This window comes from Panthera uncia, chromosome F2, assembly GCF_023721935.1.
Source record: "Panthera uncia isolate 11264 chromosome F2, Puncia_PCG_1.0, whole genome shotgun sequence".
NCBI classification, from domain to species: Eukaryota; Metazoa; Chordata; class Mammalia; order Carnivora; family Felidae; genus Panthera; species Panthera uncia.
The window spans coordinates 14,089,160-14,104,016 of NC_064812.1; the positions used below are offsets into that span (position 1 = coordinate 14,089,160).

The window sequence follows — 14,857 nt, forward strand, 5'->3', positions numbered from 1 at the left end:
GAGTTTTGATAAAATGGGAGTTTTCAGGGGTGAATTGCAATTTAAATAGCTGAGAAATTCCATTTACTCCCAGCAATGTATTCTGAATGCTCCCTCCGGCCCAGCTCTAAAGGAGCAGACAGTCATCTCCTGCAGAAAGTAATGGAATTTTTATTTTTGTCTTAGAAGTGCCTTGAAATCAGCAATCTCAAGGCTGGCAACGGGGCCTTCCTTGAAGGCCTCATCACAAAGAATAGCAGAAGGTTCTGAAGGTAGTCAGCCATGGACCAAACTCATTCTCACTTCACTTCAGTTGAATGGTTTGCAAGTGGTAGAGGAAATTAACCATTTAGGACCAACTTTCCCACCTCCCTCTGCTTAATCTCCTTATTCAGCGTGTCCAAGCGTCTAAAAGGTAGCAGGTTTTCTTTAGTTCCAATTCGATCTTTTTAATGATGCTGCGGCTTTCCATTGTAATGCAAATGGACACTTGTGGCCCTCATCAATCAGTCCTTCAATGTTCGAGGACAGTGGAGCTGGGATGTTGGTTCCCTTTCCAGATTCCCTTTACTTGGTCCCCACACAAATTCCCCTACTGCTGTGAGAAGGTATCTCTCGTCTTTCCACACTGCCTCAAAGGGGCAATGACTAAGCAGGCGTGTTTCATGCTCCAGAGCTCCCTTTTTGATCAGGCGAAGGCTGGATCCTGCCGAGACCAGAGACCACATCCTTGCTTAGAATCCTCCTCTGCCCATCCTGCTCCCTGCATTTCTTCTCTCTCCAGGGCCTTCTGCAGGCATTGAATCTACATTCACCCAAATCACTGTTGCAAGGGCTGCTTTGATGTCACTGACCTAAGGCAGATAGTAACGAAATTCTGCTGGATCTTTCCTCTAAGTCCAAAATAATATCATAGCCAGGAATTAAAGGTCTTGCTATAAAAAACCATCAGCTAGTCCCCCTTGTCCTTACGAATGTGGAGGTCATTTACCTTTCAGTGTCAATTACCTTGAATGTAGCCACAGACCTAGAAAAAGGCTTATGAGTAACAGATCTAGATATTGTAAGATAAAAGGCAACCTGTACCTTCGTCATTAAAAACAAAGTGCAGGTGTTGGGGCGCCTGGATGGCTCAGTCGGTTGAGTGTCCTACTTCTGCTCAGGTCACGATCTCATGGTTGGTGAGTTCGAGCCCCACTTCGGGCTCTCTGTTGTCAGCTCGAAGCCTGCTTCTGGGTCCTCTTTACCCCCCTCCCTTTGCCCCTCCCCTGCTGGTGCTCTCTCTTTCTCTCAAAATAAATAAACATTAAGAAAGAAAGAAAGAAAGAAAGTGCAGGCTTTGATGCCTGACAGATATACATTTGTATACCTGGGTAAGCTGGTGACCTTTCCCGTTCTCTGGGTCCCGTCTGTCATGCAGGGCTCACCCCATCCATCTCACAGTGTTGCTGGAAAGACAAATGGAACAATTCGTTAAATGAGTTAGTACAAATCAGAGCTTCAAAAACCAAGAGTTTTTTGTTGTTTTTTTTTTTTGTTTTTTTTTTTAACATTAAGGTCTTTGTGTGACAGGAAGCATGCTATTTTAGGCTGGGTACAAGCCAACTTCTGTTTCAAAGCTGAGGCTCAGAGAAGATCCTTTTGCTTACACATGAAAACAAAAACTCACCAGCTCCAAGAGAAACAAAAATGAACTTTGATGTTCTGCCTCACCACACTGAGTTCCATTCGGAGAGGAAGGGGGTGGATTGCTAGAACCGGAGGAGAACACGGGCTGCAGTTGTCCAGGCATGGTGCGGTGGGCGTGGGCAGTAAGATGGGGTAGGCATTGTCCCGGAGGTCGGCTGAACCCAAGGAGCTGGGGCGGCCGTGTTTAAACACAGGAGGGGTGGCCAACGTGGAAGGTGACATATATCCTCTTTGGTTAAACCTGGGGAGCGAGAGCTCTGTCGATGTCTATACTCTCTGTCCTCTTACGTAAGTTGGAAATATTTAAAAATAAAATGTAAAATTGGGGCACCTGGGTGGCTCAGTCGGTTGAGCGTCCGACTTCGGCTTAGGTCATGATCTCGTGGTTCGTGAGTTCGAGTCCCACGTCGGGCTCTGTGCTGACAGCTCAGAGCCTGGAGCCTGCTTTGGATTCTGTGTGTGTCTCTCTCTCTCTGCCCCTCCCTTGCTTGTGCTCTTTCTTTCTCAAAAATAAATAAATACACATTTAAAAAATTAGATGAATAAAATGTAAAATAAGAGTACAGGTAACAACGGGCTGAATGAGAATGATTAAACCCACGTTGTGAAATGAACCAGGCATGGTATAATTTACAGTACCCTAAACTCGAATTAATGCTTACCCACCATATGTTTGCATCAGTGAATTTATATACATGTGTGTGTTTATCTCTATGTATTTTTCACATAACACATATAACCACACATGAGTTTAACTGAATCTTCTTACCTGGCATCGGCCCTGGGGTAGTAAATGAGCAAATTCTTGGATCCTGTGTCTCCTTTACAAATGCCTGCTTCTCCCAGATTCCAGGACAGCCCTGTGCCCTCCCCGCTTCTCCCCCTTTGTCCTTTCCGGTTCTCTACATCTCTGAGCTGACACCAGAAGTCTTTTCATTTAACCTGTGAATCTAAAAATGTGTCCTGGCTTAGAAAGCATTCCTCATTTCTTTAAAACCATTATTGCTATTTAATTTCCTTTCTTCGGTTACCAGTGAAGTTGAACATCTGTTCTGCTCAGCCCTGCTCTACCCCAGAGCCAGTGTGGTCCCAGATCTGCTCTCAGGAGTCCTGGGGGTGGCAGGGGAGGGAACCTGGAGGTGCTAGACAGGGAGGAAGATGTGGTAGGGGGATTTGGGGAGGTATGAGAACTGAGGTAGGTGGTTCCTGATTCCATTTGTCAGCTCTTCCCTTAGGATTTGTTCATCTCTAGGGCTAAAATCTCCTTGCAACATTTCCCTTTATTCCTTCAGGACCTATCGTCCCCAGGGTAATTTATTTTAACTAGTACTTCGTTCTCAATTATCCTACCAACAGAAATTCCAACCAGAAGACAAGAACTTCAAAGCTGGACTCCAGCCCTCTTTTGGAGCAAGCAGCAGCATCTCAGGCAAAGTGAAGGGAGTGGCTTCAGTCTTGTTCCTGGGAGAAGACATGCCCTTCAGGTTAGTCACAGTCAAGGCGAGTTTCATGGAGAGACTCCTGATGTCACGTGTGGGTATAAGGAAACCCTGAGGGCCAGTACCAGGGCTGATAAGAACAAGGTTCCTTTGCATCCCCAGGTCCAAGGGAAAGAGGGACAGAGTGGCATATCAAACAGAAACAGAGAGGGCCTGACCAGTATGGAGAAAGCTGCCTGACATGAGACAGACCCAAAGAGGAAGGAGGTGGCCGTCTCCAGGTGTGACTCAGAATAAACACCCCACCTCACACTCCTCCCTCTTCTGCTGGTGTTGATAATTAGCCAAAGCCTACAAGAAGCCGAATGGCAAGAGAACCCATTGATGGGTTCCTCCAGGCGGCCTCCTGGGGCACAGAGAAGAATGGAGAGTGGATCTGGGCCAGTCACTTGCACACGCCCAGCACAAAGGCCACGGGGACCACATGTCATCGAGTGTTCATACGGCAATCTAAGACTTTTTCAATTAAATGGCAAAGTACCGTACAACGATAATTACTTTGCTCTGATAATTCAGTCACTACTTTGAGTCACCCTGTAAGGGATTTATTATTATTAACTCCCCAGAAACCAAGGCAGACAGCGATTAATTACTGCTCCAATATAGCTAGAAAGACTTCTGAGAAAAAGTTTGTGAGACGCCCCTGTTCAGTCCTTGCTTATAACCACTACACTCTACAAACTTATTCTACCCTCTCCTTGGGCACTTCCTCAGAGCCAGACGCTTCTTCAGCACCCTAAGGGGCCTTTATGACCTGGTTCCTTGACTTCCCCTCCTCTCCAAAAGTTGTCTGAGTCACTGGTCACAGGATTCAGAAATCGGGTCCAGGCGCTAACAGGCAAGACCGGACCCGGTGAAGGCCCGCGGTCGAGCAGCTCGTGGTGGACAGACAGGGCCACAGAACAGTGACCAGGGAACCAGCAGAAAGGAACATAGAGACCAGATGCCGACTTTCACCTGCAGCCTGGAGGTCGGGCCCAGAGGAAAAGCGATAAGGAACATAAAGGTTATACGTGAGGTTGGCACAGCTCCTCAAGAAATGGGTGAAAGAGGAGTGTGACACATTGCTTTAGTGCAACCACGGCAGCCACTATATGTATAGTGCTTTAGTGGTTAAGACAGATTCCCAAATATTTCAGCAGCCGATAGTTTCCTTTACTAGACTGTGGGCTTCCTGAGGATGGTGGCTTGTCATTTTGGTGTCCCTACAACCCAGCAAGACGTCTGACACTTAGTAGCTACCATCTGCAAATCCATTGGTTAAATCAGTCTTTGGAAACAGAGCAAATAATGGAACCCTGAGGGTTTTGGTAGCCAATGACATCAGGAACATCATTCTGGTGCTATTGATCTTTGAGTGAAGTGAGAGTCCCCGGGGAGGCCATCGAGTCTTTGGGAGCCTGAGTGTGCTCACACATGAAAGGACAACTAAACGTCCCTACATTTGCAGGATTTCTGGGAAGTTGTACACACACACACACACACACACACACGCGCGCGCGCACACTCAATACTGTTTTTGCATCTGGCAAGGTAACCATGATGATATGATGACAGTGACCATGATAACGAGGACGCAACCTCCCTTGGGGAAACGTTCCGCTACCTCCATTATTTGAACGCATTTGCTTCCAGACAGTCCCGTCTAAACAACAAACAGGTCTTAAGCTTCCCACTTGAGAAAAAAGCCGACGAAGAAAGCTGTGCAGGTAGCAAGGTGACCTCTGTTATTAAATCAACACAACGGAGCAGGCTTCTCACCCCACGTGTAAGGGTTACAAAGGAAGGTTTAAAAGCCACCCCTCCTCGTCCTCTCTGAGGTAAAAGCTCTTGCTGCAGGGGTTTGCTGAGCCTTCCTAAGCCCGGGGTGACACCAGGTCATGAGATGGTGCTTAAGTAGTTCATCTCTGGGTTAGTTGTGATTTTTTTTTTCTTTATCTTTTTTGTTTTGTTTTGTTTTTCCGGTCAGCTTTCTCAGCCTGTAAAAGTTCGAGTCTTCTTGCCTTCATCATTCTCACCACGAGAGTCTCATACCTTGCTCTTGTTCCCATGCTTCCCACCCCTCATTCCACCAAAAGCAGTGTGTTTAGTGGTAAAGTCGGTGAAGACAGCATTTAACAGACAAAATGGCGGACATACTCCCCCTGGCTCTCTGTATCAGCTCCCTCGCTGACACCCACCTATGGTCTGACAAGGAGGGACTCTCTCTACAGGGACTGTCCCTACTCTGTGTTCACTGTGTTTCTAACATGAGCTCATCAGTCTCCTCTGCATCCCGGGTGGTGGAGGAGGAGAGAGGATGCAGGAATCAGGGGCCACAAAATATGAGGCATTTGGCAGCTTTCTTTCAAGGCGTTATTAGCTAAACATTAAAACAAAATGTGCTCATTAAATCCAGCAGCCAAGGATGGTACTTGGTTCCTGTGCATGATGGCGATCCATATAACATGAATCACAGTCAGGAATGCAAGCTGGACTTGAAGCAAACTTCCCTGAACTGTGTAGCACTGGTAAACATTGCTGTTTGCTGAGTGAAAGTGCCTGGGGAAGGCTCGGTCGAGGACTTCCCGTAGGGCACATTTCAGTAGCGTTGATCCAAGAGACCTTGTCCTCTCTTCTCCTGCCCTACTTGGAAGGGGAACCATGTTGGATTCATCGATCCTCTGGTTCTCTCCCACTTGTATGAGTGCAGGAATCTCAGCCTGGAGTTTACTGATGTGCAAAGATCTATACATAGTGTTCATGAACCTTCTGATACTTAGACCAATTTTGTATCTCTGTCTTCCATGGGCTTCTCTTTCTGAGAAAAATTTCCAAGTCTTTCAGGAGAATCCCATGGTTGTGCACATCCTCCAAAACATTAAGAACCACTAACGTGGAGGGTTAGTTGAAACATTCTGTAAACCGTACAAAGTATATTTTAGGCAAAAAAGAGAGGGGAAGAAACTCCCTTTTTCCTTGGCTTACAGCAGTCTTACTCTCGTCGCAAGACCCACGCACAGGGATGGTGGTGGGCGTGGCGAAGGAGTAGTGGGAGTTGAAGCTCAGTTGTAGCCCCCACTCGGATACCAGCTGGCTTTCTGAATCTGTGTGGTCTCCAAAATACTAGCCATGAAGTGGTTAAAGATGGGCACTCACCCTCCGTGCCTGCCACACGGGTACAGCCAGGAAGGGATATGTTGATTACACAGAAGCTTTGATGGCTTTTGTGTATTGCCACAAATGTGCTCTTACGAGAACAGCCACTCGACATTCGCTGAGTGTGCAAAACCAGGGAGTGAGTCTTCTCAAAGTCTCAAGGTCTGTGTCCTACATGTGAATTTTGACGAATTTCTTAATGCCCCAGCCTGCGTTTCGTCACCTGTTCAATCCAGGCAAGCCTGCTCACCTAACTCGCCTTTAAAGGATGTAATAGTTAAACGATAGAGTTAGTGAATTACTAAAGGGAGGTGAAAAAGAAGCCGAAAAGAACATAGACACCTAGGTATTCTATTCTTAACGGAAAGAATTTGATTGTTCTGAAAGGGCAACCAGGTGCAAAAAGCAGGACAGGCTGCTTCCAGGAGGAAACTGGGATCCCCTAAAAACAGATCCCTGGAGCAAAGCTCACTGTGGGCAGCCAGTCTTCTACATCAACTGTTGGGATGTGACTACTTCGTGTGTTGTTCACTCGCACTGTAACATATACACTGGAATCTTAATACTGTTGCTTTTCACAAGTATGCACTGTTCCAGGCACGACTTCATGTCATTTCACTTATTTTTGACAAATACTCTGCACGGTAAATACAATAGGTTTGTTGGAAATAGGTTGGACCTGGTTGATAGTGTCAGGAAATAGCTTTCTTTTTCTCCCTATGGCCTTCACACTCATTTGCCTCTTCCTTCCCCTGATGGCATATTGGGGACAGTCTATAGCTTCCTGGTCACTTGTAAGTATTAAAATGTCCAGTCCAATTGAAATCAAAATTTAATCTCATATCCAGTTCAGAGCTTTTCCCTTCTGCCCGGCTCAGGTATATCCAGATGCTCAGGTACCAGAAAAGACATAGCGCCTTTGATCTGTTCTTCAACAGTCTTTGCTCCACCTCTTACCTGACTCGCCTAATTGCCGATGGATATTCCAAGGTTAGAGTAGAGAGAAGGATGAGAGATCTCGTGGCAGATGCTGTTCTTGGTGTCCTTTTAGCTGTTGAAGGCCCTACAAATAGTGGGATCCAAATGGTGGCTTTCATTCGAGACCCTGACTTGGCAAGGCACTCTACTAACCTCTTGTGACTTCTCTCAGTGTCTGTACCTCGTGGTACCCCAGTCCATTTGAGCAGATAAGTTAAGCTGGCTGCTTTCCATGGCATTCACCTGGCCCTAGTAAAATGCCCACATACCTGCTTTGCCATTGTGGGCAGCTTTCACGAGCCCCAGCCCCAGCCTTCTCCAAGCAGGCGCTAAGCACCAGTCTCTTAGCAACCAATGCCAACAGAACATATTTGAAGATCTCCCAAGAATTCCACTATGCTCCAAGACTGGACAGCTTGGGACCAGTCCCTGCATCTCCACATCCTACAAGCATCCAGCCTGCCCTCTTCCAATGAATCCTCTCTCTAAGATCAATTATCCTAGATGTCCTCATCTTGTTGTGGGTGAATGGAAGCAATGCCATACCCAATACTACGAGGCTCCTTGGAAGAATTCCTTTTCTCTAAGGAAGCTTCTAGCCTTCCTATAAACAAGCTATTGGGAATGTTGATTTGGATACAGACCAGGCATTCTTGTGGAGAGGGGTCGAGGTCCTGTCTTTAGGACACACGGCTACTTAGCTTTGTCCCCATCTTTGAGGTTTCAGCCAAAACTTCGTCTTAGTAAACATTGGCTATTATCCTTTTACCCACAAGGAACTGAACTGCAAAGAAATTTGTTGCCAAATGCCAGTAGTCACTCAACTTGTGAGAGCAGAAATCAGATCTGAACCCTGATCTGTCCTTCTCCCTGCTCAGTCTTCCCTGTACTCCAAAGCCTTCTCCTAACCGAAGTTGCCTAGGACCAAGAAGAAGAGATTACACTTAATCCTATTTTACAGATGAGCAAACAAAGTCTCCAGAAGTTTAAGAGTCCACCTTATAGACTAGTCAAAGTCCATCTTGTGGTCGAGTCCAAGTTCCAGCAGGAAACAGGTGGCTCACACAAAGGAAGCAGCTCGAAAACAGTTTAATAGAGAATCATTTAGAAAGATGTGGGCAGCATTAGGAAGACACAGGGGATAGTGCAGTTTTTCGGGACTAGTTAGCAGCAGGGCTGTTACCCCCAGGGCGAAAAGGAGGAGGGAAGGAGAAAACGGTCTTGAGGGCCACTTTGAGAGGAGCAGAGAGCTCAGGTTGTAGGAGCCAGCAGGTCCTAAGTCATGGCTCAGGAAGGAAGCCAGCCTGCCTGCCTCTACTCTCTGTCTCCAAGCTCCTCTGGGAGTCAAACCCAGTAAGGAGCCAGCAGGCACTACCTGTGCCTGTTAAAGCTGTCCCTATATATGGGTCTCCCAGAGCCATGAGCAAGGGGATTTGGGGTGGAGAGTGGATCTGACCCACTCAGCCAGTAATGGTGGAGCTGAGGTTTGAAACCGTGTCTGCCTACCCCAACCCCTATGTCACATTTGGTTGCCTCTGCCTTTATTTCATGATGCACCTGTGACAGTTTGGCTGCAGTGGAAATCCTCTCGGGGCAGGGACTTTCTCTTACTGTTTATAATTGCTGCCATCCTGAGCACACACAGATATTCAGTAAGAGTTTGTTGACAGCATTAATGGGTGGAGGGGCAGGTTACAGATAAGCTTGAAACACAGGAGGACAGTATGAGCAAACGGAGAGAAATGATAAGCATTGCAGGAACTTAGTGTATAGGTATTTATGTGAGACAGTGTAAACAAAGTTATGTATACATGCGATTTCACATTACTTAGTTCATAGACATTGTCTCTTTTGAAGCTCACCTCAGCTCTTGGATTATCATCCCTCGAAGAATCACACAAGCTTATTTGTGTAATGACTATAGCTGATAGGGATATGTGCTCAGGTCACCTCATAAAATCAGCACTCTTTCCAGTACCTCCCAAATGAGTATCACATGGTGAGATAACAGCATAACCATGGTTTGTTCTCAGTCTCTGTCTCTGTCTGTCTGTATGTTTGTCTTTCCTTTTTTTTTCCTCCTGCCATCGACTCCTTGAAGAAATCAAGTTATCTGTCTTTTACGATGTCCCCCATTCTGAATGTGTGTTTCTTTCCTTAGAGTTTTATTTAACTTGTTATCCTTTCTCATGCCCCTTTCCTATAGATGAGCCCTTGAGGATTGATTTGATTCAGATTCAGAATCAGATTTTTGTTTTGTTTTGTTTTGTTTTTGGCAAGAATGCTTCACGAGGGCGCTTCGTGTGTGTCTCATACTAAGCACATCAAGCTAGACACAAAGTCTGACTACTCCACCTCTCCTGCGGCTGAGATGAATTGGTGGATTCGGGTGATTTACACAGTTTTAATTATCATCATCAATGACCGGTATTGTAAAGTTAAGTATCAGCAACGTAGCAGGCACTCAGCTTGGCATCACGTGTATGTTATCTTCTTGAACCCACTCAAAAACTGCATAAAAAGGTCTCCTCGTGCTCGTTTATTAACGAAGCGAAACAGGCTCAGAGGTTAAGTGGGTTGCCTGAAGTCATACAACTAGTGAGTGACAGAGGCAGGGTATGGAGTAAGGTCTGATGGACTCTGGAGTCTATGTTCTGAACAATTAGGTGACATCATCTGTAGTTTTATTTCTTTCCAGTGCATTCTCACAGACTTGCTCCTAGAGATTTCGATCCTTGTCCCTTGAGTGGATGGTCTGTGTCAGAGTAATTTAGACTTTTAATGTTAGAGCCAGTGTTGGGCAAAGGGCCAAAGAGGGAGGCCACTTCGGTACCAAGCAGTCCACAGGAGGAGGAAAGGAAAGATAACAGGTTATAGGGCAAGGTGCTTGGAACAGGTGGCATAGGCAGCGAAGTTCAGAAAAGCAATCTATTCAGATGCTTTTAATTGCACTTTATAAAATCGCAATCCAAAAATAACTTAAGAAAAAAGGATCTTTGATTTAATCAGGTCACCAAACTACGGAAAGGCCAGAGATAGGCTGTCCCCAGGACAGTCCCCAAGTACTAGAGTTCCATTGAATGCTCTCTCCATCTCTCAGCTCAGCTTCTTCATGCATGCTGGTTTCCTGCTGTCAGGCTGGCTGTCTCCACACGGCAGTAAGCAAAGCTACAAGCAGCTTATCCTTACAGCTAACTGCATGAACAGAGAGGAAAGAGAACTTTCTCTTCTTAACTTTAGTGGAAAAAATTCCAGGGAAAAACTCTGATTGGCTGAGCTTGGACCAATCACTATGGCCAGGGAAGGGGAGCCCTACCATTGGGTGACTTGGATCACATGTCCCTTCTATGACCAGTAAGGCAGGTCCATTACTGTAAGAAAGGAATGAATCACACAGATAATGGCACTACGAGGGGGATTGTGAGCTGGACTGTCACTCCAGTCTCCATTTTCTTCCTTCCTTCTTTTCTTTTCTTTTCTTTTTTCTTTTTTCTCTTTTTTATTCTCTATTTTCTTCTTTCTCTCTTTCTTTCTTTCTTTCTCTCTTTCTTTCTTTCTTTCTTTCTTTTCCTTTCTTCCTTGCTTTCTTCCTTTCATCCTTTCTCTCTCTTTCAGGTGTAATCGACATATAACATTATATTAGTTTCAGGTGTATGACACGATGATTTGATATTTGTGTACAATGCAAAATGATCACCAATGTCTAGTTGTCATCTGTCCCCATTCAAAGCTAGAATTTTTTTCCTTGTGATAAGCTCATTTTCCATATATTCTTATTAAGAAACAAATGACAACAGATGATACTTAGAGGCAGGCTCTTTTGACTAAAAAGAACAAATGTAAGGGGGAGATAACGGAAGTTAATTAAATACCCACATGTACTACGTAATATTCCAAATGCTACATTGTAGCTCGTTTAATCTTAAGCAACACTACCAGAAACTCAGCCTTTGATTCTCTCTCTTTCTCTTTGGTTTTTAAAGACTAAACTGAGGCTCACAGAAGTTAAGCGACTTGCCCAAGATCAAAGTTAGCAAATGTGAAGTCAAGATTTGAATCCAAGTTTTTATGATCCTAATGCCTATGCTCTTTCCTCTGGGTCAGACATCTTTCAGTGCCAGAGGGACTGAGGACAGAGGGATAATACTTAGCAACAGAAATTCTGCATGTAAAAGAGATGCTTCTTCCCCAAAATGAGGCAGGGCCCTATTAATGTTATAGGTCATCTGGCCAAAGCAAAATCAAACTCATGGCAGATACATCATAGAATAAAAACCGTTTTTCATCACTTAAACCCAAATTGAGGGACATTGTACAAAATATCTGATCCATATTCCTCAAAGCTGGTCAAGGTCATCAAAAACAAGGAAAGGCTGAGATGCTGTCACAGACCAATGGAGATTAAAGAGGCATGGCAGCTAAATTCAATCCCGGATTGAGTCTTGGAACAGAAAAAGAAAAAGACATTAATGGAAAAATTGGTGAAATCCAAATAAAGTCTGGAGTTTCACTAAAAATAATGTACCCATGTCGGTTTCTTAGCTTTGACAAATATTACCATGATAATGTAAGATGTTAATGATAGCGGACGCTGGGCGAAGGACATACAGGTGCTCTTCGCACTATCTTTACAGTTATTCTGTGAATTTAAAGTTATTCCAAAATTAAGTGTTTGTTAAAACAAAATTGTGTGTGTGTGTGTGTGTGTGTGTGTGTGTGTGTTCATTTTCCCCTGAGTAAACACATGATCAATTGTAGAGCCTGGGGCAAACCTGTAGGTGGGGGGAGCTCCTGACACAAGGTGTTATAGACTGAATGTTGTATCCACCCCCAGATCCATATGTTGAAGACTTATTCCTCAATGTGCTGGTATCTGGAGGTGGTGCTTTGGGGAGGTAATTAGGCTTGGACAAGGTCATGAGGATGAGGCCCCTGTGATGAGATTAGTGTCCTGATAAAAAGAGGAAGAGATCCAGAGCTCACTCGCCCGCCAGCATGTGAGGACACAGAGAAAAGGCAGCCATCTGCAAGCTAGGAAGAGAGGTCTCACCAAGAACCGAATCCACTGGCACCTTGATCTTGGACTTCACAGCCTCTGGACCTGTAAGAAATCAGTGTTTGTTGTTCAAGCTACGCAGTCTGTGGTATGTTGTTATAGCAGCCCGGGAAAGACCAAGACAGAGGATGACATCCTTTGTTCAGGGTGGCAAGCTAAAGAAACGATACTTTAAAATGAAATTGCAGTAACGTGGGGGAACTGGTAATGGTTGATTTTGACTCGTATCTCACATTCCACCCAGGCAAACCTTTCTTCTATGGTTGTTCGCAGTGCAGACTAGGATGTCGCTAAAGCTCACTTTCTTCTGTGCCACGTTTGAGTCACCAATCCAGGGTTGGACCCCAAACGGTGTTGAAACATGTGCCGCCCCTCTAGAAGTTGTCCCAGCACCCCCCCCCCTTCACCAGTGCTCCATATCTCAGCTTCTGTCCATGGCTTCATTAATTCTCCGGGTTTGCAAACAGCACAGACCAAAGAGAGACTTGCTAATTTCTAATGGTGCCTGATCTCAAATGTACCATTTGGATGGCTTACTAAAAATGAAGAATGTTCTCCCCATTAAAGTCTTCGCAGATGATAAAACTGCATGATCCACTGAGAATATTATGGCTCCTCATTCCTTCCAATGGTGTCTCATTTTTCACATGTTTTCCTTAACCAGCTATAGGAGGTGGGTTAAAAAGAGAAAATAGTGTGGGTGACTTGGCTCCAGTTGAGAGAAGAGTTAGGATTCTAAGCATGCGCCCAGTTGACCCTCTTCTTTTCGGGGTAGGACAGAGGGTCTTGCGTAAAGTTTATAAATACACAGATTTCAGAGTTGAAAGTAGGGTGACTGACATTCCTGGTTTGTCCATGACGGAGGAGTTTCCAGGCATGTAAGACTTTCAGAGTGAAATTGGGACAGTTCCAGGCAAGCTGGGATGGTTGATCATCCAGATGGAAGGGACCATAAAGCAATCTTCTCAGACATAAGGCTCCAAAATATATTCTCTCCTCTGGGGGTTCTGACTAGATAAATATTCAAAGGGGTCTGTACACGGTAGATGTGCTGTCAGGAAGCAATGGGTGTCATTGACAGAGATGGATTTGGGCTGGTCGTGGGGCGGTACGAAGCTGGTCTGGCAGAGTCACAGTCAGAACACCTGGGTGCAGGTACCAGCCCTATTGCAAAACAGCTGAGGACACTTGTATACGTGATTCGTCTGTGCTACTCCAGCTTCTTCATCTGCAAAGTGGGAATAGTATTTAGTACCTCCCTCATATGTTTGCCTTGAGATTGAAATTCAATAACTCAGGTAAAGTTCTTAAAATTCCACTTCGCGTATACAAAGTGCTGGCCAAATATCACCTTTTATTATTGCTGTTGGTACCATTAGCGGTCTGGATTTTTATTCCTAGCTCTGCCGGTTACCAGTCCCGTGGCCCTGGTGATCGCAGCTTCCTCATCTGTAAATGGAGAAAATGACACCACCTGACGAGGGATCAGGTGGATTTAGTGACAAAGCAAACGCACAGTCCTCGTATAGATCGTGGAGGCTGCTTTCTCCTCCCGAGGAGGTCCAAGTGGTCCAAGGCTCACGTCCTCTTGTCTCATATTTAGCTCCGTTAGTGGAGTAGAGAGACAGCAGGATTTGTAGACTGGGTCTTAGTCTTGGCTATGCCACGACTAAAGTGTTCATTTAGTGACTTTTCCTTAAAGCAAACAAACAAAATGCTCTGCTTTTCTTGAAAGCCTGGAAATTGGCTGTGGAGGCAGTTACCCAAAAAGAGTGTCAGTCATGCTTTGATAGAGGGAATCATCATTGGAAGAAGCATGTAATCTCTGTAATTATTCATGCTATAACCCACATGTTACCTTTGTCCTCGTTCTTCAGTTCTCGTCACTTTCCAGATATATCCACTCAGGCACAATCATGACTAAGCAGTGTCATACACTGATGATTCTTTTTTAAGGGACCGTGGAGTTGAGGCTGTAACTATAACACAATTCACCACGATCTCCTTCTAGTTCTCCTTTGCCGTTTCCTTCTTCTCTCCTTTCTTTTTCCTTTTTCCTTCTTCATTGCCCCCATCTGCCCTTTCTCTGCCTTCTGTCTTGCCAGAACACTTCGTCATTCTTGATCCTCTCCGTCTCTCAGCCCTCACAGTAGAGACTACCCTGTGTTCCTCAAAGGTGGTTTTCTCTTGCGCTTGGACCCATGGTGAGAGTGCATTTCCCAGGGTCCTTTGCAGTGAGGTGTAGCCATGTGACGGAGCTGATCCACTGACATATGAGTAAAAATGGGGAGCACCGCTTCCTGATGACCTGGCCCGTAAAAACCTCGCATGGACGGTCCACTCTCTCTTCCCGGCACTACCGGCTCAGTGTTGAAATCCAGGGACTGTTGATGGTGTTGAAGCCTCCAGCAACCTGTCTACGTGTGGGGCTGAACTACTTCTAACTCTGGTCTACACCTCTACCCCTTGCCATCACAATCATCTCTTGGGGGCTTACGTGAGTGAGAAAGTTCTTGTA

The 14,857-nt window shown here is 45.3% G+C and overlaps 1 protein-coding gene and 1 long non-coding RNA gene across 5 annotated transcripts in view; one reads left to right on the forward strand and one right to left on the reverse strand.

The window, feature by feature from the left end:
• Positions 1-14,857, forward strand: part of LRATD2 (LRAT domain containing 2) — a 132,997-nt gene that overhangs the window by 21,223 nt on the left and 96,917 nt on the right. For 3 of the 4 annotated variants that reach the window (XM_049632911.1, XM_049632913.1, XM_049632912.1), the window contains one exon: positions 3,025-3,152. The gene's annotated coding sequence lies outside the window, so the exon portion shown is untranslated. Of the gene's footprint in view, positions 1-3,024; positions 3,153-3,269; positions 3,642-14,857 lie in introns of those variants that run through there. The other variant, XM_049632914.1, reaches the window with a different exon arrangement.
• On the reverse strand, positions 135-8,236 carry LOC125924413 (uncharacterized). Its single transcript, XR_007458407.1, has 3 exons — positions 7,263-8,236; positions 1,349-1,427; positions 135-833 (listed from the first exon to the last, which is right to left on the reverse strand). It is a non-coding gene; the product is annotated as an uncharacterized LOC125924413 (long non-coding RNA).